The following is an 8,808-nucleotide window of genomic DNA, read 5'->3' as shown; positions in this document are numbered from 1 at the left end:
TAATTGCTCTATGAATGCTGTGTATTTAATCTTGTAAAACTTATCATTGCAACTAATTTTGAAAGTTTTCATTACCACACCTACATCCTCCAAACTAAAAACGGTTGAAGCATATTGAAGTCAGCTAAAGGTATTTCCCAAGAGAATGTTTGTTCCCTAGTGTGTTTAATTTGTTTCAGAATTTATTTCCTCTTCCTAGCCTTTTCTGGGCTTCAGTATTTCAGCAGAGACTGACGATGAGCAATACTCTTTTAATGTTGATCAACCACTTCTGAGCATGTGTTCTGTAATTATTCCATTCTCAAAAGTTCAGAGGGGTGAAACCAGAGGCACCTCGATTAACTTGCAAACATTCGGCACATCATGTGCAGAATTGAAAAATAGAGGCTATATATGTAATAAATTTCCAAATTACTTGTTAAAACATTTAACTTTTTCAGAGGAAAAAAATACTATATTTGTTTTGCCTAAGTACTTGCTTTTGTGACTCTTACCAATAACAGGAAATGAAGGATTTTCAAATGATATATCATTAATACATTTAAAAGTTGTCAAATAAAGGCAAGGATGCAAACACTCAAGATATTTTAATGGCACAGACATCCACGGTTTTTCTAATTGAAAAACATACCAGACAGTATTTTTAAGTTGTAAAGTTACCTGTTTTAACTTAATGTTAAATTGAAATGAATTGAACAAACCTCATTTACAAAACCAATGCAACGTTTTAAATTTCCTTGCTTAAAAATTTTTTTAAAGTGAATTTTTTATTTTGGAAATGGAAGAAAAACCAATATTTTAGATCATATTTTAAAGAATGCATGCACAGTGCACTTTAGTTTAAAAAAAATTGCAACTCTGAATAAAACTGTATGGCATGAAGAAATAATGACTGGAATTTTGCATGCAGCAGCAGGGCTTCCCATGAACATTGAACGAATGTCTACATATAGTGCAGTTCTGGTGACGAGAATTTCAATGGCCTTGAAGAAAGATCTCTCTCTGGATTGCAAAGAGGCTTAACAGCAGGCAGGCGGGAGTCACAGTTTAGTCACTACACCACAAACAAGAAGGACGGAAATGTCAGAAAATCAGCTTTTTATAACACTTTTTCAAAATGAAGTATTAGATCAGGTATTAAAGTGTTTAAAAGATCTGAAATCTATCTATAGGATAAGGCTACTTTTTGACAAATGTATCAGATATATTAAAAGATTTCACAAAATCTTTCCATTTTACTTTAAGTATTTGTAAATTTGAGGGCTTATATCTGAAAATAGTGTTGTAAAGTTTTAATGTAATTAATTTGTTTTTAGTGAGCAATTAGCCCAAAATTCATTTTGGTCCCAGGCATTTAAAGTAGCTGACCCTCAGGATTAGTGAATTAGTGCACTCTTGTTCATGTGCATTGTAGAAGTTGGTGGCCTGTCTGATGTCCAGACACTGCAAAATCCAGCTCATTAATTATACTGCACTAATAAAGGAAAATTTGAATATTAATTAAAGTTTACAAATATTTAAGTTCACTTATGGTTTGCGTTAGGAAAGCCAGCAGGAAGGATTTCATAAATAGACCACTTTATTTATAACCCTATTTTGTGCACTTTAAAGGACCAGATATTTTTCATTTTTGGACTAAGTAGAAATGGACGTTGGACTGTTACACAGCTGGAATACTAGAAACGTTGTATGTCCTGGAATAATTAAGTGGTGGTTTTTGAGACAGCACCAAGATGCAAGTTGAGGAACGACTACATGATAGCTCTTTGGGTGAGCTGCTATTTGATATAAATCTGTAGCTGCAGGGTGAGGTAATGAACGTTAGTGTAGAACTAAGAAATGAAGTTCAAGATAGATGACAGTCTTTTAGCTGACTTTAAAAAACTGACACTGTTGTGAAGAAGGGAGACCATGGAGTGTTAATTTACTTTGGTCTAACTCAGCAACTCTGTTTTGAAGCCACTTAAAATTTGCTTTACAGCAGCATTGATTGTTCCCTCAAATTATATCAATAGTGATCTTTTGAACCTTTTACTTGCTGGCACAGAAACAACTTGCAAGGCGGACCCTCTAACTTAAATAATCAATAGTGCTTTACATTTGTCTGTTTGTAGGCCTCAACTTGTTTTTGCTCATTGAACTTTATGAAATTATAACAAGCTGTTGTGTAGAGTTCTATAGTAATGGACTTCCTTTTAGAAGTTAGTATTTATCATGTTGTACCGTTTCCTCTAAATCACACCACTTAAGTATCTTCAAAGTTCTTTCAGATCAACCAATGGTACATTTTAATTTACTTCTAAGGTACACCCTAAATGCAAGCCACTTTACAAGTATCTCTCACTATTTGACACTCAGCCACTGAGGTATGAAGGCAGATGACCAAAAGATTAAGGTAGGTTTTTAAGTAGTGTCCAGGAAAAGGAGGTAGTGAGCTGGAGAGATTTAGAGATGAAATATCAAAGCTTAGGAACTTGGCAGCTTGAAGGCACAAACTCCAGCTGTAGAACAATTAAAAACAGAACAAAGTTGACAGTGTGTAGTGATATCAATGCCATATTAGGCTAGAGAAAATTAAGGATAAGGAGAGATCCGACCACAGAAGGATCTGTAAAGAAGGGTGACATTTGTAACACCAAGACACCCCTTTCCCAGAGGTTGATGTAGAGTTATGTATGATCTGGGACATACACAGCAGAGTTTTAGATTATGTCAAGTTTATGAATGATAGAATTAGGGAGCTGTTCAGAATGTGTTAAGATAGTTGAGTATAGCAGTTCTAAGATGAGTGTAAAGATTTCAGAAGCAAGGTATGGAAATGAAAATCATGATGGTGCAGCTATGTTACAGGACTTTTATCCTGGAGTCAAATATATTGGTACAAAAGTCTGGTTCAGCCTTAGACAGTCACTAGAGAGAGTGAGTGTCATTGGCAAGGGAATAGAATTCGTAATAAATTGAAGACCGTGTTTTCTGTCTTCCCAATATTTTGTTTTGAGGACATCTGTTGATCCAGTACTCTGGATAGGCAGTTTTTGACACAGGATGAGGTAACATGGAGGTATATTTCGGCCAGGTATTGTCAATGGAAACAGATTATTTTTGGATAAAGTCACCAAGAGGTGTTAAGTAGATAATAACAAGGAGACAAGGAGAGATCTTTGAGAGACCCCAGAGGTAATGGTCTGGAAGTACAGAAGCAAACCCTTTAGATGACTGCTGGGCTGTGACTAGAAATTAAAACAGTTAAGAATTAAAATACAGTAGGTTCTGATTATAATGCCAGTTCCATTAAAGTGTAATCTCACATTAAGAATATCGCACAATAGCCGTGCCATTAAAACTAATCAGTCAGAATTGTATTACAGCCAATTGTATTCAGTAAGGAATGTTCTTCTACAAATACGTCTAAAATGTTCAATTGCATTTAAGCCAATTTGCATTGAAGAAACACGTTTATAGCTGAAATGACTGTACTGCAGGTAATCAAATTTACAACTCAAAACTTGGTCTGGTAGAATGTGTGGTGAGAAAGCAGAGTTAACTTTTCGGGTGCAGTGACCCCGCTTTAGAACTTCACAAATGTTGCCATACATGCTGAAATTTACCAGCAATTTCTGTTTTTATTTATGATTGCCAGGATCCACAGTTCTTTCGTTTTTTTTTAAATAAAATGTCCACCTCAACCCTGTTATCCCTGGGAAGACAGGGACACTAACTTCTGTGAGAATGTTGGTGCAGAAAATTGGAAAGACTACAAATAAAAGAATTAAAGGTCACTCCTTATGAGAAATTAAAATAGTTGACTATGTTATGATCCCAGCTGATGGTAAAACCAGACAAATCAGATTCTGGAATGAAATCTGACAAGATAGTCTTACTTTTGCAGTTGGTTACAGTGATGGCTTGTAACTTTACACGTTGACACAAGATAGCAGATTTCATTTTAATGCAGGAATGAAAAAGAGAAGGGAAGTCTGTTTGCAAATCTTTGAAAGATCCTGAGATAAACCAAAACAGAGTCAATCCTTTCCACAGCATTATCCTTTTAAAATAATCAAGCAAAGAGAAATACTGCTCTTAACTTTATAATTTTTTACTTAACTGATTCTTCCTGGTTTTCCTTTGTGTACTTTTGAAATAGATTGAAGACTCCTTCCAGTTTGGATGCATTAAATTCCTTTTCCGTTTTGATAGTCAAGAGACTTCTACTAAGGTGGAGCTGAAGAAGAGTAATACTGGAATTGAAACATTACCTCTTTCTCACATCTCCAATGTCACCAAACTTGCTAGGTTTCTCCAGCACTTTTTGTCTTTAAATTCTACTAACTCCTTCAACCTAGAAATTCTATAAATCTTTCAAATTGCTGCTCTTCTAGACTGAATACTTTAGTCATCTGCTAGAATAAAACTCTTCTTCTCCAAAGATGAAACTGAACCTTGATTTTTCTGAACTACGCTTCAGCTAAGTGTCTGAGTCTTCTGTACTTCTTTTTCTATCCATCATAAACTCTGCAGTATGAACACTTCAATTTTCACTCAAGTATCTGGCTAGGCACTTTAAGGTATGCTTTCTTATTAATGATGTAAATAGATCACTTTTCCAGAAGAATTTCTGATTTCTTTGAAAAGATTGCCTTCACAAAACAAACAAAATCCATCTGTCTCTATTTTAAAAATCCAAACAATAATATTTATTACATATCTTTCTTGTAAGTGGAGGAAAGAAAAGCAATCAAATGCCGGGAGGAATAAATAGTTAAGTAGTTGTGCTGGGTGGCAAAGAATAGATCAAATAGCTATATGCCAACAGAACGAGAATTAGTTAAGAAGACATAGAACGTAGAACAATACAGCACAGAACAAGTCCTTCAGCCCTCAATGTTGCGCCAACCTGTGAACTAATCTAAGCCCATCTCCCAACACCATCCCATCATCATCATCTATATGCTTATCCAAGGACTGTTTAAATGCCCCTAATGGGACTGAGTTAACTACATTAGCAAGCAGGGCATTCCATACCCTTACCACCCTGCGTAAAGAACCTGCCTCTGACATCTGTCTTAAATCTATCACCCCTCAATTTGCGGCTATGCCCCCTCGTACAAGCCGACATCATCATCCTAGGTAAAAGACTCTCACTACCCACCATATCTAATCCTCTGATTATCTTGTATGTCTCTATCAAATCCCCTCTTAGCTGCCTTCTCTTTAATGAGAATAGACTCAAGTCCCTCAGCCTTTCCTCAAGACCTTCCCTCCAGACCAGGCAACAACCTGGGTAAATCTCCTCTGTACCTTTTCCAATAAAACCTAACACACCATATGCCTTCTTAACAGCACTGTCAACCTGGGTGGCAACTTTCAGGGATCTACATACATGGGCACCAAGATCTCTCTGCACATTGAAGAATCTTTCCATTGACCCAGTATTCTGCCTTCCTGTTATTCTTACCAAAGTGAACCACCTCATATTTATCTGCATTGAACTCCATTTGTCACCTCTCAGCCCAATTCTGCAGTTGATCCAAGTCCCCCTGCAACATTCTTCCACACAGTCCACCACTCCACTGACTTTGGTGTCATCTGCAAACTTACCCATCCACCTATGCCTGCATCCAAGTCATTTGTAAAAATGACAAACAGCAGTGGTCCCAACACAGATCCTTGTAGCTCACCACTAGTAATCAGACTCCAAGCTGAATATTTTCCATCAACCACCACTTGCTGCCTTCTTACAGAAAGCCAGTTTCTAATCCAAACTGCTAAATCATCCTCAATCTCATATCTCCGTATTTTCTCCAAAAGCCTACCATATGGAACCTTATCAAAGGCTTTACTGAAGTCTAGGTACACCATGTAAACTGCCCTACCCTCATTCACATGCTTGGTCACCTTCTCAAAAACTCTGAGGTTTGTGAGACACGACCTGCCCTTGCCGAAACCACGGTGACCATCTCCAATCAAATTGTTGCTTGCTAGATGATTATAAATTCTATCTCTTATAATTCTTTCCAAATATTTTCCAACAGATGTAAGGCTCACTGATCTATAATTACCTCGGTCATCTCTACTGCCCTTCTTGAACAAGGGCACAACATTAGCAATCCTCCAGTCCTCTGCTTCTAAATCTGTAGACAATGACAACTCAAAGATCAAGGCCAAAGGCTCCATCATTTCCTCCTTAGATTCCCAGAGAATCCTCAGATAAATTCCCAATTGGCCCAGGGGACTTATCTACTTTCACACTTTCTTGAATGGATAACACCTTCTCCTTAATAACCTCAATCCTTTCTAGTCTAATAGCCTGTATCTGTCTTCTCTACAATACTCTCCTTTTCCTGAGTGAAAACAGCTGAGAAATATTCGTTTAGCACCTCTCTGATCTCCACAAAGTCCACACATAACTTCCTACTTTTGTCTTTGACTGGCCCTATTCCTACCCTACTCATCCTTTTATTCCTCACATACCTATAGAAAGCTTTAGGGTTCTCCTTTATTCTACCTGCTAAAGACTGCTCATGTCCCCTCCTTGCTCTTCTTAACTCTCTCTTTACATCCTTCCTAACTAGTCTGTGTGACTCATCGTCTCATCTGAACCATCTTGTCTCAACATCACATAAGCCTCCCTCTTCACAAGAGATACAATTTCTTCAGTAAACCACGGTTCCCTTACCTTATCATTTCCTCCCTGCCTGACAGGGACATACCTATCAAGGTATCAACGCAATATCTGTTCCTCAAACCAGCTCCACATTTCAATTGTCCCCATCCCTTGCATTTTGCTGCCCCATTCTACACCTCCTAAGTTTTGCCTAATCGCATTATAATTACCCTTCCCCATCTATAACTCTGGCCCTGCGGAATGTACCTATCCCTTTCCATCGCCAAACTAAACTTAACTGAATTGTGATCACACTCTCCAAAGTGCTCACCTACTACTAAATCAAACACCTGACCTGGTTCATTACCAAACAATAGATCCAGTGTGGCCTCTCTTCGTGTTGGCCCTTCGACATACTGAATCAAGAAACCCTCCTGCACACATTGGACAAAAACTGATACATCAGACGTACTAGGTTTATAGCATTTTCAGTCAATGTTGGGGAAGTTAAAGCCCCTCATAATGACTACCTTGTTCCTTTCACTCCTACCCAGAATCATTTTGCCAATCCTCTCCTCCACATCCCTAGAACTTTGTGGAGGCCTATCAAAAAAACTCCTAGCAGTGTGACCACTTTTCTCCTGTTTCTAACCTCAGCCCATACTACCTCAGTAGACGGGTCCTCGTCAAAAGTTCTTACAGCCGCCATTGTACTGTCCTTGACTAACAAAGCCATACCTCCCCGCTTTTACCACCTTCCCTGATCTTAATGAAAGATCTAAACCCTGGAACCTGCAACATCCGTTCCTGACCCTGCTCTATCCATGTCTCTGAAATGGCCACAACATTGAAGTCCCAGGTACCTATCCATGCTGTAAGTGTGGGGAAGGAATCTACCATCCTTACCTGATCTGGTCTACATGTAACTCCTGGTCTACAAGAATGTATTTCACTCTTAACTGCCCTCTGGGCAATCAGGGATGGGCAACAAAAGCTGGCTTACCCAGTGTGTTGGCATTCTAGCGAGGAAAAGCCTGTTTAAGTGAAGCAGCTTTACTGGCTGGTGCCAACAAACCTGACCAGAGTTGGTAATCTGAATGAACTCAAATGGGACTCAATTCAAAGGTCAATTTTTTGTGGTTGTGGATTAATCCTGTGCAAGCCATTGGTGCAAAGCTATCAGATGTGTACTTTCTCTTAGCTGTGATGAAAAGTCAGTGACTTGATGGTGTGTGAAAAACGACCCTCCGCCATTACTCTGTCTCCTGCCGTTAAGCCAATTATATATCCAATTGGTAAGCTCACCCAAATTCCATGGGACCTAACTTTATTAATTAGTCTACCATGCAGAACCTTGTCAAAAGCTTTACTAAAATCCAAATAAACAACGTGTACTGCTTTGCCATCATCAGTAAGAGAATGATCAATAGATGTTTCAAGGAGCACAGTATTTCCATTAGAGAAGATAAATACCATGACATGTGAAGAGCATTGCATGTAACTTTGATTATGTGCATCCAAGGCAACATTAAATATTGTCTCCGAACATAAAGGTTGAAAGCTGAAGAAAACCATTATATCAACTTTAAACAATTCGGTTCAGGATTTTCTATGCTTATATGACTATATTATTATATAGCCATCTCAGGTGGGTGTGTCCTGCCAATGGGACAGGATGTACTTTCTGGAGGTCTCCCAAGGCAACTGCCTCTTAACTGCACACCAATTCTGGATACAAGACATATCCTGGAATGATGTCTTATGTATATGGTATAATTCTGTGAGAACAGTTATAACAGATTGTTCTGTGATAATCTGTTGGATAGATTTCTTAACTTTGGAAAATAAGTAAACAGGACTTTGTAGTGTTGACATGTCATTTTGTATCTAGGTCAATGGCACATAATCTGCCTGGCTTCATTCCCTTCTTCTGATTTTGTTGTGATTTGATTCAACCGAGACATGCTAGGCCATTTCAGAGTAGACAGGCAAGAGGCTGGAAGAACACAGCAAGCCAGGCAACATCAGGATGTGGAGAAGTTGACGTTTCAGGTGTAACCCTCCTTCAGTACTGGGATTGGGTGTGTGGGAAGCTGCAGATAAGAGGGATGGCAGGGATAGTGTGGTGAAGTGGAGATAGGTGAAGACAGGTAGAGTGTACAACCTGGTTGGTCAATGGGAGGAATGAATTCAGTTGGTGGCAA

Source organism: Hemiscyllium ocellatum, chromosome 9, assembly GCF_020745735.1.
Source record: "Hemiscyllium ocellatum isolate sHemOce1 chromosome 9, sHemOce1.pat.X.cur, whole genome shotgun sequence".
Lineage (NCBI taxonomy): Eukaryota > Metazoa > Chordata > Chondrichthyes > Orectolobiformes > Hemiscylliidae > Hemiscyllium > Hemiscyllium ocellatum.
The sequence above is the reverse complement of the archived record's forward strand: the minus strand, read 5'-3'. Positions refer to the sequence as shown.